Here is a 19,808-nt window from a genome sequence, read left to right as displayed (position 1 = left end):
CATGGGGCAGAAGAGCCTCTTCCTGCCTCCGAGAGTGAGCAGTCTGGTCACGTGTTCGGCTCTGAAGGAGGTAGTGTCCACACCTGTTTGAGCGTCGCACTGTGTGTGCAGAGCTTCCTGTCATTGCGGTCCTACTGTGTTCTGTGCGTGTGGAGGATTCTCTTTCAGTTAGATTTGGGAACGTGTATCCCACGCTTCGTTGTCAAGGTAGGATTTCTTTCAGCGCTGGAGGGGGTGCAATGTATTTCGCCTGCTAGCAGCGCTACTTCTGTGCTTCATCGAAGGAAGTTTCATTTTCCTCAGATCCTGCCGTTATTTCTGCACTTTCAACTGTTGTTCCTCAGCTCTTCTCAGCTGGACTTGCTGATGTGTTGGTGCTTCTTTTCCTCATAAGCTCAACAGTGAAGGGATTTTTGTTTTTCACTAGTATCATTTTCGTCCGTTTTCTCTCTTAAAAATGAACAGGGAGGAACCTCATTGTTTTTCTTTTGCCTCAAGTAGTTCACCCCACGCTGATAGGCACAGCTTGCCTGCAGCATTGGTTTTCTCTCAATCTTCATCAACAGACTCCGTTCTGGTGCAGCCACTGTATCTTTGGTTTGACTGTAGTATCTATAAGTTTAAGCTCATCTTGTGATACAGCTCCTAACGTCAGCCTTGGGGTATCATTGCTGGCATATCTGTGTTTTGGTGTGTCTCAAGATTTATTTAATTGTTTTATAATGTCTATCACAAATATGAATCAAACACCTCCATTTCTAAATGATGAGGGGGAGCCTGAAATTCCATGGGATAGATGGGTTAAAATGCTCCATTCTTATTTAATTGTGATAGGAGGGGAAAAATGTTCCCCAGTTAGGAAACAACACATTTTACTGCATAATTTGGGCACACAAGGGAGGAAAATATATGAGGACCTGGCTGATACGGGGGAGGAGGATGGTGAGGGTGATGTGGATGTGTTCACAACCACCTTAAGGAAATTAGGTGCTCATTTTAAAGACAAGGTAAATGTGGTTTTGGAACGCCATAAGTTTTTTCAGAGGGCACAAGGTAAGAATGAGAAGGTAACATCATACATAGCCACCTTGAGGGGACTCTCTGCCACTTGTGAATTTGGCGCACTTACTGATTCGCTCATTAGAGATCAATTGGTTCGTTGCACTAATGATCACAAAGTGCAAGAGAGGTTGTTAACTGTTAGTCCAGAATTAGATGAAGCTGTGGCTATAGCTAAATGTATAGAGCACACAGCTTTTTGTGTCAAAGAAATGAAGAGTAGTAAAGATTTGGCATCAGGAGAGAAGCAAATTAATGAGGTTAAAGAGGAGAATGAAATTTTAAAAGTTGAGTATAAAGATAATGTTGATATAAGAAAGAGAATTTCAAATGTTACAGATGTGGTAACACTAATCATCTGGCCAACTCCCCAAAATGTCCTGCAAGAGGAGTTCAATGCAGTAAGTGTAACAGAGTGGGACACTTTTCTAAAGTTTGTAATTCCAAAGAGGTAAGAAAGACTGTACATGTTGTCCACGAGCAAGCTCCAGAAGATGGTGGAGATAAGTTTATATTTCAGGTACATAGTGATGAGGAGACAATCAGCTATCCCATGTGTGAGATACAATTGGATGGTAAAGAGGTCAAAGCTTTTGCCGATTCATGTTCACCGTACACCCTCATAGAGGAAAAAACTTTTCAAAGTATGTTTAAGGAAAGAGAATATGTATTAGAAGTTCCAGATGTACATCCTGGAGGGTACAACAAAGACCCTATTCCCTTGGTAGGAATGGTGAAAATGCGTATATCTTTGAAAGATAGACATACGTGTGGCAACATTTACATTACTAAAAAAGGCAGTAATTTATTGGGATGGAAACACCAAAAAGAGTTGGGAATCAGACTTGACCCTAATAATACAGAACAAGTAATGTTGGTTGATAGGTCACTCACAGGAAAGGAGGTATGTAACGAATTCCCAGAAGTGTTAACTGAACGAGTTGGGTTGTTAAAAAATTATATGCACAGAATCAAGCTCAAAAAAGATGCTGTTCCAATCACCCATAAGACAAGGTCCATTCCATTGGTAATGCGGGAACCATTAAAAAAAGAGTTGGAGAAACTAGAAGGTTTGGGCATTATTCAGGCAGTGGAGAGTTCAGAATGGTTGGCCCCATTGTTATTACTTCAAAAAAAGAGAGTAATGAAATTCGCATGTGTGTGGACCTCAGGAGTCTCAATGCCAATATTTGGGTAGACAGGTACCCACTTCCCAAAATAAATGAAATGTTGTCAGTGATAAACAATGCCAAGTTCTTTTCAGTGCTAGATCTGACATCGGCATATCACCAAGTGGCGTTACATCCAGAATCCCAAATTCTCACAGCATTCACCACATCTTTTGGTACATACAAATTTTTAAGAATGCCGTTTGGGTTAGCCTCAGCTGCAGCCACTTTCCAGAGAATAATGCAGCATGTGCTTAAGGACTTAGAGAAATCCATCTGTTTCCAAGATGACATTTTAGTGTATGGAGCAGATGAAGTAGAACATAACCAGAATCTAAGGAAGGTATGCACCAAACTTAGTGAAGCAGGTTTCACCATTAAAAAAGACAAGTGCAAGATTGGAGTGGCATCAGTTGGTTTCTTAGGGCATACTTTGTCCAATGAAGGAATGAGGCCTAAGATGAATCTCATAGAAGCTATGAGTGAGGCTCCCATTCCTGCCAACAAAGAAGAGATAAAATCCTTTTTAGGACTGGCGGAGTACATGTCTAAATTCATTAAGAACTTTTCTCAGCTTGTACAACCTATCAGAGATCTTTTAAAAAAAGAAAGTAAGTTTGAGTGGGGATTGAGCCAAAATAAGGCGTTCAAGGAATTAAAGGAAGCCATTGTCACAGCACCATGCATAGGTAATTTTGACAGTACCAAAGATACGGTCCTTACTACTGATGCCAGCAACAGAGGAATTGGAGCTACCCTTTCTCAAATGCAAGGAGGGAAGGAGAAAATAATAGCTTTTGCTTCTAGAACGCTCAAAGATGCAGAAATTAATTACTCAACAATAGAGAAAGAGGCATTGTCTTTTTTTTGGGCCACTAATCATTTCAAATATTTTCTTTGGGGTATACCGTTTGTGCTCAGGACGGATCACAAACCCCTGGTGTCAATATTTTCTTCTAAAGACATTGAAAAAACCACTCCTCGCATTGGTAAATGGTTAGTTTCATTACAAAATTTCAATTTTAGGATTGAATACGTTCCAGGCAACAAAAACCAAGTAGCTGATTGTCTTTACGGTTACCTTTAGATAAACATTTTGGTGATAGTAATGGGAATTTTGAAATCCTACAAGTAAACATTCCTGCCATTCTAGAAGAGGATTGGAATATGCTAATGTCTAAGGATGTTACCTTAAAACAGGTTAAGGAAAAGATCATTAAGGGGCGGCCCAAGAAATGTAGTGACCTGCCTAGTGAGCTACAACCATTCTGGAACGTAAGGGATGAATTATCTATTACAGGCATCAATGTGCTCAAAGCAGACAAGGTTGTTCCCCCGGGAGAGCTTAGAGTGCGCATCTGTGGAATAGCTCGTGAGGGCAACCTGGGTAGGAACCTTACCAAAAGCAAACTTCGTTCAGGATATTGGTTTCCTGGCATGGACAACTGCATTGAAGAATTAGTCAAAGGGTGTCATGCTTGTGGTCTCAGTGATAAAACCAAGAGCACACGGAAAACACCCCTGGAACCTGTTCATGTGCCCATAAAAGCATGGGAGAAAGTAGGTATGGACATTATTGGCCCTCTGCATATTCAAGGTTTGCAGGAGAGATTCATTATTGTGCTAGTAGACTATTTTTCAAAATGGATCAGTCTTAAGTTTGTCAACAAGGTAGACACTAAATCGATCATACTTTTCATGTCGGATGTGTTTGCCAATTAAGGTATTCCCCATACCCTCATCACGGATAATGGGGTACAGCTGGTTTCTGAAGAAATGCAACAATTTTTTACTAGTCTGGCAATAAGTCATATCCGTACTCCTTTATACTGTCCTCGTGCAAATGGGTTGGTGGAATGGTGCAACAGAATGATCAAAGAGTCTATGCAATTGGCCATGGCTGCAAGCAAACCAATTGTTCAGTCCATCAAAGACACTATCTGGTCATACAACATCACTCCTAACAGTGTTACGGGGTATTCTCCTTTTTGTCTTCTAAGAGGTCGCAAACCAGGATCGAAACTTACTCCCAACTGGTTATTTGAGGACAGTTCCTTTGTAAAAGATGACATTTCAATCAAACAAAAAATTGAGTGCAACCAAGATAAGTATAAAAGTGCTTATGATCGCAGATGGGGAGCAAACTCACGTGAATGGAAAGCAGGTCAATTAGTTTATGTTAAAAGACCTCTTGATGGTACCAACAGGTACAATAGATATTATGGTCCGGACAGGATAAAGGATGTCAAGAAAAATGTAGTTACTATGTCTGATGAGAAAATGTGGAGTAAGGATAGATTACTTCCTTATTCAGAACAGAGTAATGTCAACAAGTCGGATGCAAGGAACAGAATACATGACAGTAATCCTGTAGTTAAGCACAGTGACAGGAACACGAAACCTCCCAGTTGGCATGGGGACTATGTCATGAAATAACCTTTGAGGAATTCTTTGAGTATACATTGTTCTACATATTTGTGGGAAAGGTAGGGTGATTTTTGGGATTTTGCTTTTGTATTCATCTCCTTGTCATCATACAATTTTCTTTCCCTCTGTTCTCCACCTCGTCCATGTTTCTTCCATGGGAAAGGAGATGTGTTATAAGCATACTTCGTCTCTGTAACCTTCCCACTTGGTATCTTCCCATCCCCCCCCCCCACCTTGGTTATCTTGGTACAGCCTGGATTAGGTATTGGGAGTGCACCTTAGAATGTTGAGAGGTGTACTGAGGAGCGCCAGGCTAGGCACTTTGGGATGTGTTAATAAACCGTCTTCATCTTACAGGAGTTGTCTGGTTTATTTTACTACAGTTTCATCTGATCCAATTCAGAATGGCACAGAACAATGCAGGGCACAGCATCATAGCACATCTCAGCTCCTGATTGGTGGCTTCACTAGATCTGACACAGCATGGTGCAGAACAACTCAGGGACTCACATCGCAGTGCCTCACAGCTCCTGATTGGTGCAGAAAGATACAGGTTCTCGCATCGCAGCACCTTACAGCTCCTAACATTGGCTTAATCGGATTGATGCAGAGCTGTACTTAGCAGCACCATGCAGCTCCTTTTAACTGGCTTCAGTGGATCAGGTGCAGAGCAATGCAGAGCCTTGCATCACAGAACGGCACCAAGAACAAAAGCGTTTAACTCCGAGCAGCCCAAACTTGGTCCCATACCCTGCCTGCATTACACTGTGGTCAGCCTGAACTTGTGACTTTGTCCTGGTCCATCACCACCAGATACCCACAGTTGGCCCTAACTTCTAACAAAACTTTATAGACTCATAACTCTGTTTCTACAGATTAGATTTTTGCTATTTTTTAAAAAAAAATTAATTTATGATAATAGTCTCATATTTCGAATTTGGTATGGGGTTGTTCTTGTGTTGTATTTTTAATGTATTACTGTTTGAACACTGTGTAAATACTTTACACATTGCCTCTAAGTAAAGCCTGACTTGTGTGCCAAGTTACCACAGAGGGTTAGGCACCGTTTAATTTAGTGATGTTTGTGGTTAACACTGACAATGATTGTGGTTATTATTTGGGTGGAGAGCCCACCCTTCTGAACTAATAACCCAAATTCTTAAGGATACCCCCTTAGGAAGGCCCCTCTAATACCTTTCTTGACTTTGTTAATTTCTGCTCAGAACCAGCAGACAGGACATGGTAATCCCCAACAGGGAAAAAAAGCAAACAATGTTTCATGTGCGCTTACAGATATTTCCCAAGTGATTGGGACGTTGCTGTTTTTGTTTTTAAAAACATGTTCGACTTGTGGGGTGTGCCTTTGGAAAACAAAGACAAGACATGAGAGACTGGTCAGCATTGTTTGCTTCTGTAATAAAGTCCTTAGTATCACCTGCTTTAACTTTCTGAAGAAATAGTGTCTCACCTGGGGCTTAGAGTCTGATATACTATAGTGATAATAAAGTTGAGAATCTCTCCTAAACAAAGGTGCTGCAGCTTTATTGTGCATTGCAGAATTCTTTGAGTCAGGGATTGGAAATGCCCTGTTTCTAAACAGAAAAAGCTGCTAGAGGCTATTTTGAGAAACATCAGCAGATCTGTGTGTTGAGGTGCATTGTGTTATTTATATAGCATTTCATACCCATGGCAGAGTTGCAAATGGCTCCAATTATTATCAGGCTTCTGGAACCTGTTTAATAGTGCCCGGTTCAAAAGCATATTGGGCTTGATTCACAAAAGTAATCTGATACAAAATCCTAACTTTGCAACTTTCGGTATTCACAAAAAACATTTAGGAGTAGTAAAGTAAGGATTCCTAACTTTACTACTCCTAATCTGAGACAAAATCCTAACTTTGCGACTTTCAGTAATCACAAAAGGCATTTAGGAGTAGTAAAGTTAGGAATCCTAGCATTAAAGAATGAAGTGTTGTGAAGAGGCTAATAACAGGCATAACTGGACATGTAGAAACTTACAATATCTAAATGGGCTGTACAAAGAAGTAGATGCCATCACTGATGAGAATAATTATGTTTGCATGCACTAGATAAGCATTCACCCAGTAGCTACAGAAACGCAGCCCCTGAAGAGACAGTTCAGTCTCTTCCAGACCTTAACATGCATTAAAAGGGGGAACTCCACAGGGAGAGGGCCTTCAAGTCTACACTCTTTACCTTATTGACATTGATAGACAGATCTGCCCACTAAAACAAAGTAGGGGCTAGAAGGGGTGGGGCTTCGTCCCAAGCAGTTCCTAAGAGGCACTTATGCCCCAGTCCCACCCGCAGCCTCCCAAAAAAACCAAAGCTTGCTGAGGCTGGTGCTGATGTCCTGGGGTGTTTCCACACCCCGTAATGAACGGCAGCAGTTCAAAGTCTCTGAAAACGAGCTGAAAATCCACTGTTTACAGTGGTTTTCAGCTTTTTTTCCCCTGCCACTTTGTGATATTGGCTCCTCACTGGGTGACTGTGTGAAAGGAGCCAATATAGGGCCCAATTATGATTTCGGGCGAAAATCCTCTGATCAGCGGTCAGAGGTTTTCCACCTGGTATCCTAGGTTTCATTACGACTGCTGTATTAGGATGACGCCGGTCGGAATGAAACCAGCGCGGGTATGCTGACGTGGTTCTAACAGGTTTGAGGAGCCCATCAGTGGATCAGACACCACCATAATCCCCAAATGATGGCGGAGCCAGGCTCGGCTCCACCATCGGGATTATGATGGCACTTTCCAACAGTTATTTCATGGCGGCCTTTCGGACATTAAAAGGCTGTCGTAAGTTTCTTTGGGAGCGCCTAGAAGGACCCCCTTCCCCCTGACTTATGGTGCTCCCCTAAACATCAGCCACATGGTGCAGGGATGTTCTCAAATATCCATTTGTCAATGGAAGCTTGTGCTGCAAGCCTTTTCCGCCTGCATCATAATCCTGTAGTCGGAACCGCTGACCTAAGGTCGAGCAGTTCCTTTCCGCAATGGTGTTGGTCGGACAGAAGTCCATCCGACATAGTAATTAGCCCCATTGTGTGTCACACAGTGGCACATTGTGAGTTGGTAGGTCTAGATAGATGAACTTGTAGGAGGGATAAATAGAGTAAACCCAGCATGGAGGGATCACAGGGATCACCTAATTAACTATGGAGTGCATTGGGCAGCGACACATCATCTGCACTGCCGTCAAATATGAAAAGTGATCAGAAAGACTGCAGGGGCAAAGAGGAGGTATGGTACTGACCAAATACATTAGCTGGGTTCCAGGCCCAGCTCTCACTCTCGCTGTCTACCTCTGAACAGCCAGATTATTGCACCCCTTGTGAATAATTTTTAGGCCGAGCATTTGAGACCTCTTGTATATACTTTAGTATATACTTTAGTATATACTTACATATGCATGTACCTTGTGGGCTCTGGATCAGCCCTAGGACTTGTTTGCTTCCGCTTAGGGACTTTTTTTTTCTGTTCAACTGCCTCTATTTAACTGTCTTTATAGAAAATGACCAGCAGAGGTCAGTAAAATACCAGAATTGCTTTCTGCTGAGGGTCTTTCTTTTTTAAATTTTTCTGGCAAATGCCTCTATTTAACTTTTGTGATAGAAAACGACCAGCAGAGGTTAGTAAAATACCAGAATCACTTTAGCATTCTCTAGATTCCAGTCCATAGAAATTGTCTTATACGAGGACCCATATCAATAATATTTTTTTCAAATCTTGCATTTTCAGTGATCTGACCGCCGAAGGCCCTGATTTTATATTAAAAACTGGGCTTTGGACTTTACCATTTCTCGCTGAAAGGCAATATTTCTCTCCATGTGTTCCCATACCTGGCATGTCACGCAGTTTGGTGCTTAATTTCCCTCCATGTTAAAGAACAGTAGATGTTTCAGCGCCCAGGCTGATGTGCTGCATAGCTAAATACAGATAAGGTCCCAAAGGTGAGACCGAATGCATTTCAAATGCTTGGTCCTTCTTCTGTATTCTAGATTCACAAGAGCGGCCCTTATGTCCCTGTGAACCGGGTAAGTACAATGTACTGCAAAACAACGTTCACAAGGAACTAATTCAAATTTTTTTTATCTATTACATACAATCTCAATGATTGCTTTTGAATTAATCTCATACCAATAAGTCAAGAAAAAGGAATAAAAAATTTAAACAAAGACAAATCAATGATAGACACAGTAAGTCTACACAAGACCCTTTTAGATTACTGAAATCTACCAAGCCTCAGCCGAGGTCTTTATTTAATAATCACTTTTTTATATCACATATAAAAACACATTTTATATATACACAAAACCTCTCTTTCTTACATTCACAGTGAATGGTGAACCCCAGTGAAACAAACCATAACCGTATACAATGTGACAAGACAAAAAAGATTTGTGGAAGGTTATTGGAAAAATTATAAGGACAGTTTATATACAAACAGTTTATATACAATGTACAGTGATTCAGTCAAGGCTGTCTCTTATTTTGTTGTCGACGGCGTTTCGACCCACTTTTAAATACCGGGTCTCATCAGGACTGTAATTCTGGGGACAGTATAACACATACAGTCGTCCGTATAGGATCCAGTATGTTTAGAGATGTGGCGGATGAAAATTACATCCAAACTTGAGTTCTTTTTTATCCTCCAAGGGTAGGAGTCAATTATTACACCGGATATTTAAGGAGATTCAAATTGCTGTTTCAACACTTATGTTCAATATCAGAAGCGAGGATGAAAACTCCTATGATCAGTAACGATTCTGCTGTATATTCAAAAAAGCGGCGCTCACCCATTCGTGGCACCTTGGTCGATACGTGTTCTTTCACGCAATGCCCGTAGCCGAATTAATCTTGGATGTCATTTTCATCCGCCACATCTCTAAACATACTGGATCCTATACGGACGACTGTATGTGTTATACTGTCCCCAGAATTACAGTCCTGATGAGACCCGGTATTTAAAAGTGGGTCGAAAAATAAGAGACAGCCTTGACTGAATCACTGTACATTGTATATAAACTGTCCTTATAATTTTTCCAATAACCTTCCACAAATCTTTTTTGTCTTGTCACATTGTATAAGGTTATGGTTTGTTTCACTGGGGTTCACCATTCACTGTGAATGTAAGAAAGAGAGGTTTTGTGTATATATAAAATATGTTTTTATATGTGATATAAAAAAGTGATTATTAAATAAAGACCTCGGCTGAGGCTTGGTAGATTTCAGTAATCTAAAAGGGTCTTGTGTAGACTTACTGTGTCTATCATTGATTTGTCTTTGTTTAAATTTTTTATTCCTTTTTCTTGACTTATTGGTATGAGATTAATTCAAAAGCAATCATTGAGATTGTATGTAATAGATAAAAAAAAATCGAATTAGTTCCTTGTGAACGTTGTTTTGCAGTACATGGTCCTTCTTCTGGTCTTTGACCTTTATGTCTTTTTCATTTGTCTTTGTGCATTTCCCTGTTGTGCCTGCTTGTGCCTCGTTTTTTCCCTCCCTTTCTTCCCACTTGTTTTGTTTCTTCCTTTTTCTCCCACTTGTTATGTTGCCACCCCCTGCCAAACCTGCCCCCCGCCAGACAGTACTCATTCCTCCTCCCAGGACCCACGTAATGTAGCTGAAGCACAACCCTATTGAGCACATCCCAGGACCAACTCTCACTCTCACTGTTGGCCCCTGAACAGCTGGATTCTTGCACTCTTTGTGCCCCATTTTTCCCTCTTCTGGTCTTTGACTTTTTTGCCATTTTCTTTTGTGTCTTTCCCTTTTGTGCCGGCCTGTGCTCTGTTCTTCCTTTCCTTTCCTCCTGCTTGTTTTGTTCCCTTCTTTTTCTCCTGCTCGTTTTGTTGCCACCCGTTTCCCATTTCCCCCCTCCCGCCAGCCCCACCCACCACACTCCAGTGCCCCTCCGTCCTCCCAGGACCTACTTAATGGAGACCCCAGCATGACCCGATTGAGCAGGTCCCAGACCCAGCTGTCACTCTCGCTGTCAGCCTCTGAACAGTCAGATTCTTGGCATCCATGTGCCTTGTTTTTCCTTTTACTGGTCTGTGCCTTTTGTGCCTTTTCTATTTGTCTTTGTTCCTTTCCCTTTTGTGCCTGTCTGTGCCTCATTTGTTCCCTCCTTTTCCTCCCTATTGCTTTGCCGAAACCCGTTTCTCGCCTCCTGCCAGACATGTCCTTCACCACCCAACGCCCCTCCCTCCTCCCAGAACTTACTTAATGGAGGCTGCAGAGCAGGCCCAGAGCAGCGGTGTGCAGCAGGCAGTAAAGGCACACCAATGAGAAGCCCATCTGCACCCGTCCATGCCTCTTACACTCCACAGCCACACCGCCGTGAACACCGAACCCTGGGCCATGGACACCATGACAACTGCTGCTGCTACACTGCCCCACAATCTACCGTAGGACCTTTCTCCTACATCCACTGCTTCTTCTCCTGTATCATTAGACTGCCTACCAACACACCATCCACCACCATGTGAACCAACCAACACAATGCAACTACTTTACAACAACTTACCTGCCTCCTCCTCAACACATGCTCACTTTGCAAACACGCCACTGAGATCTGGGACCTCCTCACCACCCTCACCCCCAACATCATCTTTATCACGGAGACCTGGGTCACCCACATCTGATCCCGACATTAACACAGCAACAGCGGATGGATATAAGATCACAAGCCAAGACTACACTAACAAACCCAGGAGAGTGATCACCATCAGTCACAAAGAAAATGTCCACTGCACCACCAAGACAGAAGACACCTTCTAGACCATGGGTACTCACAAACTTTCTCTCGGGGGCCAAATTTACAGTGTGGTTTGTGGCCGAGGGCTGCAGTGGTGGAGGCAGGGTCAGTGGGGGAGGGGGGCGGGGCTAGTGCAAAAATAAACTGGGACCATGAAGTTGAACACAGCCCCCTGCAGCGGACGTATTTGTCCACTGAACCACTACACCCGGCATACACACATCTCTCTATCTCTCTCTATCTCTTCCCCTCTCTCTCTGTCTCCCTCTGTCTTCCTCCCTCCCTCTCTCTCTCCCTCTGTCTGTCTCCCTCTGTCTCCCTCCCTCCCTCAACCTCCCTCTCCCTCTCCCTCTGTCTGTCTCCCTCTGTCTCCCTCCCTCTGTCTCTCTCCCTCTGACCCCCTCTGTCTGTCACCCCCCTCTGTCTCCCTGCATCCATCTCGCTCTGTCTCCCTCTGTCTGTCTCCCTCCTCCCTCTGTCTGTCTCCCTCTGTCTGTCTCCTTCCTCCCTCTGTCTCCCTCCCTCTGTCTCCCTCCCTCTGTCTCCCTCTATCTCTGTGTCCCTCCCTCTGTCTCACTCCCTTTGTCTCCCTCTCTCTCTCGCTCTGGCTCCCTCTCTCCCTCTCTCTCTCTCTCTCTCTCTGTCTCCCTTTGTCTCCCTCCCTCTGTCTCCCTGCATCCGTCTCCCTCTCTTTCCCTCTGTCTGTCTCCCTCCTCCCTCTGTCTGTCTCCCTCCTCCCTCTGTCTGTCCCCTCTCTGTCTGTCTCCCTCCCTCTGTCCCCCTCTGTCTGCCTCCCTCCCTCTGTCTTCCTGCGTCCGTCTCCCTCTGTCTGTCTCCCTCCTCCCTCTGTCAGTCTCCCTCTGTCTCCCTCTGTCTCCCTCCGTCTGTCTCCCTCCATCTGCCTCCCTCCGTCTGTCTCTCTCCCTCTGTCTCCCTCCCTCTGTCTGTCTCCCTCACTCTGTCTCCCTCTCCATCTCCTCTCCATTTCCCTGTCTCTCTGTCTGTCTCTATCTGTCTCTGCCTCTATCTGTCTGTCCCTGTCTCTGCCTCTATCTTCCTCTATCTGTCCCTGCCTCTATCTCTGTCTCCATCTCTGTCTGTCTCTGTCTCAGTCTGTCTCTGCCTCTATCTGTCTCTGCCTATATCTGTCTGTCTGTCTCTGTCCCTGTCTCTGCCTCTGTCTGTCTCTGCCTCTGTCTGTTTCTGCCTGTCTCTGTCTCTATATGTCTGTGTCTGCCTCTTTCTGTCTCTGTCTGTCCCTGTCTCTATCTGTCCCTGTCTTTATCTGTCTCTGCCTCTACCTGTCTCTGCCTCTACCTGTCTCTGCCTGTCTCTACCTGTCTCTATCTCTGTCTCTATCTGTCCCTGTCTCTGTCTGTCTCTGCCACTGTCTCTGTCTGTCCCTGTCTCTATCTGGCTCTGGCTCTATCTGTCCCTGTCTCTATCTGTCTCTGTCTCTATCTGTCCCTGTCTCTGTCTGTCCCTGTGTCCATCTCTGTCTGTCCCTGTCTCTATCTCTGTCTGCCTCTGTCTGTTTCTGTCTCTATCTGTCTCTGTGTTTCTACCTGTATATGTGTCTCTATCTGTCTCTGTGTCTCTGATTCTATCTGTCACCTCTATCTGTCTCTGTATCTCTATCAGTCTCTGTCCAAACAGGAAGCTTCCCAAAACGCCCTTTTAAAAGTCAGCTTGGATAGCGCTTACAGCTGACTTTAAAAGGGCCTTTTGGGAAGCTTTCTGAAGGTGCCCTTACGTCACAGAGGGGGGCAGTAAACACAGAAGATGGCCGCAGGAGTATAAGTAGTGAATACCTATTTAATACGTATTCACTACGTATGCTTCTGCAGGCATGGAAACTGCAAGGCAAGGTCCACGGGCTGCCAGTGAAAGCGTGTTGGGCCGTTGGCGGCCCGCGGGCCGTACTATGAGTACCAGTGATCTAGACCATGGAACACCTCAACTTCAAAATCCAAACAGATGAAAAAACCACCATCAGAGGCACCCTCCCCTACAGACCACCATGACCATGCCCCAGCTTCTGTACCGTCATCTTGACACCTTCACCCCTCTCGCCATTGACTCCAAAGACAACATCTTCCTCAGAGATCTGAATTTCCACCTCATTGTCCTCAATGACACCAACAACGCTAGCCTACAAGACAGCATGAATAACATCAGACTCACACAAATCCTCATCAACCCCACTCACAACACACAACACACACTAGACCCCATACTCACCACTAGGAACAGGGTCAAGTACAACCACATCACTGAACTCACCTGGACCGGGCACTCCATCATACACTTGAAGGTCTCCAGCCCCTGCACCTCACTGCTGAGTTACCCAGTGCCGCCCCCTTGCAGTTTAAATAAAGGGAGCCAATGGACGAACATCCTCAACACATCGTCTCCTAACATTGCATCAGGGCTGGACCAAGCTGTCAAATACATCAACTCCTGGGTCACCAACTGCACTTAAAGCATCACTACATTCAAGAATATCAGAAATGGGAGATCCACCAAGCAGGCAAGATGGTACAACAAGGAGCTGATAACAGCAAAACACCACAGCAAGCAACTGGAAAGAAGATGGTGCACAAGCAAGGACGCCTCAGACAGGAACATTTTCAAGACCTGCCTAAACCTGTACTACCTGCTCCTTAGAGAGACAAAGAGGAAAGCTCTAGCCGACCACATCAAGTCCACTTAAAACCACAGCTCTTCAGCATCATCAGAGAGTTCGCCAATCCTGTAGCCACAGAAAACAGCATCACCCCCGCCCAAGAACTATGTGACAGACTTGCTGACTTTTTTCACAACCAGGTCACTACCATCTATAAGAACTTTGAGCTCAAGCCCTCAAACTACCCTCCCCTTCATGCGCTTAACAGAATCAACATCAACCACCAACTTACCTCATGAGACCAGCTCAACCTCCAGGACACCATCACCATCATCAATCAATCAATCAATCATTGTCATTTGTATAGCGCACTACTCACCCGTAGGGTCTCAAGGCGCTGGGGGGGGGGGTACTGCTCGAACAGCCAGGTCTTGAGTTGCTTCCTGAAGGCGAGGTGGTCCTGGGTAGTCCGGAAGTGGATGGAGAGGGAGTTCCATGTCTTGGCTGCCAGGTGGGGGAAGGATCTTCCTCCGGCGGTGGCTCTGCGGATGCGTGGAACGGCGGCGAGGGCGAGTCTGGTGGAGCGGAGTTGGCGGGTGGGTGTGTGGAAGGTCAGGCGGGTGTTGAGGAGCTCGGGTCCCAGGTCGTGGAGGGCCTTGTGTGCGTAGGTGAGGAGTCTGAACGTGATCCTCTTGCTGACAGGGAGCCAGTGCAGGTCTCTCAGGTGTCCGGAGATGTGGTTGTGGCGGGGGATGTCCAGGATGAGTCGTGCTGAGGCATTCTGGATTCGTTGGAGTTTCCTCTGGAGTTTGGCGGTGGTACCGGCGTAGCGGGTGTTCCCGTAGTCCAGCCGGCTGGTGTCGAGTGCCTGGGTGACCGTCTTCCTGGTCTCTGTGGGGATCCATCGAAAGATCTTTCGAAGCATGCGCAGGGTGTTGAAACATGAAGACAAGACGGCGTTGAATTGTCTGGTCATCGAGAGGGAGGAGTCCAGGATGAAGCCTAGGTTGCGTGATTGGTCCGTTGGCTTGGGGGTGGTGCCCAGGGCAGGGGGCCACCAGGAGGGTGATGATCCCAGGATGAGGACCTCCGTTTTGTCTGAGTTCAGTTTCAGGCGGCTGTTCTTCATCCATTCGGCAACGTCTTTCATCCCTTCGTGTAGGCTGGCTCTGGCGGTGTCCGGGTCGTTGGTGAGGGAGAGGATCAGCTGGGTATCGTCGGCGTATGTGATGATCTTGAGGTTGTGTTGGCGTGCGATGGCTGCGAGGGGGCGCATGTAGACGTTGAAGAGGGTGGGGCTGAGCGATGATCCCTGTGGAACGCCGCAGATGACTTCGGTGGCCGCTGACCGGAACGGGGGGAGGCGGACTCTTTGGGTTCTTCCGGCGAGGAACGAGATGATCCACTTCAGGGCCTTGTCCTGGATTCCGCTGCTGTTCAGGCGATGCACTAGGGTGCGGTGGCAGACAGTGTCGAACACTGCGGAGAGGTCCAGGAGGATGAGGGCCGCTGTTTCCCCGTTGTCCAGAAGGGATCTGATGTCGTCTGTGGCGGCGATGAGGGCGGTCTCCGTGCTATGGTTGGCTCGGAAGCCGGACTGCGAGTGGTCGAGGGATCCATTTGTCTCGAGGAAGTCGGCTAGCTGTTTGTTGACGGTCTTCTCGATGACTTTGGCAGGAAACGGGAGGAGCGAGATGGGGCGGAAGTTCTTGTGGTCGGTGGGGTCTGCTGTTGGTTTCTTCAGCAGGGCGCTGATCTCGGCGTGTTTCCAGCACTCCGGGAAGGTGGCGGTGTCGAAGGAGGCATTGATGATGTCGCGGAGGTGGGGTGCGATGATGCAGTCGGCCTTGTTGAAAATGTGGTGTGGGCAGGGGTCGGTGGGGGATCCGGAGTGGATAGTGTTCATTGTGCGGGTGGTGTCTTCGGTGCTGACCGGGGTCCAGGTGCGGAGGGTGGTGGTGGGGGGCGTCGATTCGGTGGTGGGGTTCGTGGTTGGTGGGCCGAAGCTGCTGTGTATGTTGGCGATCTTGTCGTGGAAGAAGGCGGCGAGTGAGTCGCAGAGGTCTTGAGATGGAGTGATGTCGTTGTTTCCGGCGTTGGGGTTGGAGATCTCTTTGACGATGCTGAAGAGTTCCTTGCTGTTCTGGGTGTTGTTGTCCAGACGATCCTTGTAGGCTGTCTTCTTTGTGGCGCGGATCAGTTGGTGGTGTTTGCGGGTGGCGTGCTTGAGGGCAGTCATGTTGTCTGTGGTCTGGTTGGTGCGCCAGGTAGCTTCCAGGGAGCGGCAGTTCTTCTTGGAGGTGTTGAGTTTGTCGGTGAACCAAGATGCTTTCTTGCTGCCATGTCTGCTGGGAGGGTTCTTCAGTGGTGCGAGGGCAGTTGGTGATCCACTGTGTGAGGTTATTGGCGGCTATGTTGGGGTCCATTGAACTGGCGGGGGCGTTCTGGCTGAGGGAGGCGGAGAGCTGGTCGTTGGTGGTCTTGTTCCAGCTTCTGCGAGGGGCCTGTTGTGGGCGGTGGTAGGTCGTTGTTTGTCTGAAGCTGAAGTGTACGCAGCTGTGGTCAGTCCATTGGAGATTGGTGGAGTGGTTGAAGGCGACGTACTTGCTGGATGAGAAGATTGGGTCCAGTGTGTGGCCTGCGTAGTGGGTGGGGGTGGTAACCAGTTGCTTGAGTCCGAGGTTGGCAAGGTTGTCCAGCAGGGCGGCAGTGTTGCAGTCCTTGCTGTTTTCCAGGTGGAAGTTGAGGTCTCCCAGCAGGATGTAGTCGGTGGAGTTGATGGCGTGCGGGCTGACGAAGTCTGTAATGTCTTCGCTGAATTGTGTGCGTGGTCCCGGTGGTCTGTAGATGAGGGTGCCTCTGAGCGTGGTCTTGGGGTCGATCTGGAAGTGGAGGTGTTCGGCGGAGGTGAGGATGTCATCGGAGTTGGTCGGGATGCGGATGGTGTTCTTGTGGATGATGGCGATGCCTCCTCCCGTCTGGTTGACGCGGTCCCACCTGGTGATCTTGTAGTCGTCTGGGATGGCGATGGCGACGTCGGGCGCTGAGGAGGCGTTCATCCAGGTTTCCGTCAGGAAGGCGATGTCGAGTCGAGGAGGTTCCAGAGTTCGACGGCATGCCTGTGGACGGAGCGGGTGTTGAGCAGGATGCACTTCAGATGATTGTTGCTGGGCCTGCTTGGTTTGGCTGAGGTGGGGCTGGTACGGAGGCAGGTGAAGCGGCAGGCTTTGCAGGTGAAGAGTCCGTGAGTGCGTCTCGGGGTGGCTCGGTAGCAGGCGGTGTTTCGTTCGGCGTTGAGTGCGTGGAGGGTTGAGGCGTCGTAGGTGAGTTGGGTGCGCTGGCGACGGCGAAGAACAGGGGGTCTGGCGCTGGGCGCGGTCCAGATGCGGACGGGCGCAGACGGGCTTACCTTTGGCGCACCTTCAGCGCAGATACGGCACTCCCGCTGCATGCGTCCGCTGCGCGGTCGCTCTGAGGGCGTCATAAGTAAGGAGCCGGGAGGGAGGGTGAGCTGGGTGGCGGGAGCGGGGCAGCGAATGGGCAGGAGGGGGGCGGGGCCGCAGGGAGGCAGCGGTGGGAAAAACGAAAAAATCGGCGAGAAAGGGATCGGCGGGAGAAGCAGGAGGGGGCGGCTCAGCAGAGGCTGGGTCGCCCACAAGAACGGCAAATCCGGTGGTGCCCGGGGAGGGCAGGGGTCAGGAGGCAGGAGGCCGCAGGAGGCAGTGGAGCGTGGGGGTGACCTCACCTGGGAGGGCTCAGCGGTCGCTACCTGCCCTCAGCGCGGTCCCCTTAAGTAAGGAGCCGGGAGGGAGGGTCAGCTGGGTGGCGGGAGCGGGGCAGCGAATGGGCAGGAGGGGGGCGGGGCCGCAGGGAGGCAGCGGCGGGAAAAAGGAAAAAATCGGCGGGAAGGGATCGGCGGGAGAAGCAGGAGGGGGTGGCTCAGCAGAGGCTGGGTCGCCCACAAGAACGGCAAATCCGGTGGTGCCCGGGGAGGGCAGGGGTCAGGAGGCAGGAGGCCGCAGGAGGCAGTGGAGCATGGGGGCGACCTCGCCTGGGAGGGCTCAGCGGTCGCTACCTGCCCTCAGCGCTGTCCCCTTAAGTAAGGAGCCGGGAGGGAGGGTCAGCTGGGTGGCGGGAGCGGGGCAGCGAATGGGCAGGAGGGGGGCGGGGCCGCAGGGAGGCAGCGGCGGGAAAAAGGAAAAAATTGGCGGGAAGGGATCGGCGGGAGAAGCAGGAGGGGGCGGCTCAGCAGAGGCTGGGTCGCCCACAAGAACGGCAAATCCGGTGGTGCCTGGGGAGGGCAGGGGTCAGGAGGCAGGAGGCCGCAGGAGGCAGTGGAGCGTGGGGGCGACCTCGCCTGGGAGGGCTCAGCGGTCCTGAGTAAACTCCGTTTACTCAGGAGCCCCCATGGACCTCTGCCCTTGCCACATTTTCAACCTCGGAAGCCATAGCAGCAAGCTCACCATCCTCTTCAACTCCCTACTTGCCATGGACAATTTTCCAAAGACTCGAAACATGCAGAAATCAAATCACTCCTCAAGAAACCATCCACCAACCCGAGCAAACCCCATCTTATTTCTCCCATTCCCCACCAAAGTCATGGAAAAAGCCATCTACTGACAACTCCCGAAACATCTGGAGCACAGCCTTCTCAAAGACATTTCCCAATCTGGATTGCATGCCAACCACAGCACTGAGACTGCCTTAATCGCAGCCACCAATGATAGCAGAATCCTCATCGACCAGGTAGAACAGCAGCTCTGATCCTCCTTGAACTCTCAGCAGTCTTTGACACTTTATCTAATCACTCCCTGATCAGAAGACTGCATCACATTTGTATTCAAGGAAATGTCTTCAAGTGGATTGACTCCTTACTCACTGTAAGAATGCAGAAAGTCCACCTACCTCCATTCGCCTCCCAACCTAAGGACATTATTTGCGGTGTCCCTCAAGAATCCTCCCTCAGTCCCACCCTCTTTGACACCTCCTTGACCCCCTTGGCCAACATTGTCAGACCCCATGAACAAAACATCACATCCTGCACGGACAACACCCAGCTAATTTTCTCACGCTCAGAAGATCCCCCCAACACAAGAGCCAACTTCCACAGGTGCATGAGGAGCATCAAATGGATGAAAGACAACTGCCTGAAGAAAAAATGGAAGTGCTGATCTTCGGCAACAACACCACTCCTTGGAACGACTTCTGATGGCCGTCGAAACTAGGACCATCACCCAAGCCAACTGACCATGCCAGAAACCTTGATATAATCCTGGACAGCAAACTGACAATGAAATCATAGATCAATGCACTCGCCTCTACCAGGCCCTAATCACCGGCCAGTTAGACCACGGCAACGCACTCTAGGCTGGGATCACCACACACCTTCTGCGGAGACTCCAGACAATACAGATTTCAGCTACTAGACTCATCCTTGAGCTCCCCAGTCGAACCCACATCACCCCCCACCTCAGAAAACTTCACTGGCTCTCCATACAGAAGAGATGCTCATTCAAGCTGATGATCTACTCCTACAAAGCACTGCACAAACAAGGACCAGTCTACATCAACCATCAGCTGAACTTCCACTACCCTGTCAGACAACTTAGCTCTGCCTCCCTCTTTCTCACCCACACCTACCTCATCCACCGAAGCAACAGCGAACAATGCTTCTTCTTCTACCTGACATCGAAAATCTGAAGCGACCTCCCTCTGCAGCTACCGACCTCCACCTCGCTACTG

The sequence above is a fragment of the Triturus cristatus genome, chromosome 9 (assembly GCF_964204655.1).
Source record: "Triturus cristatus chromosome 9, aTriCri1.1, whole genome shotgun sequence".
Classification (NCBI taxonomy): domain Eukaryota; kingdom Metazoa; phylum Chordata; class Amphibia; order Caudata; family Salamandridae; genus Triturus; species Triturus cristatus.
Note: the sequence above shows the minus strand (reverse complement) of the source record.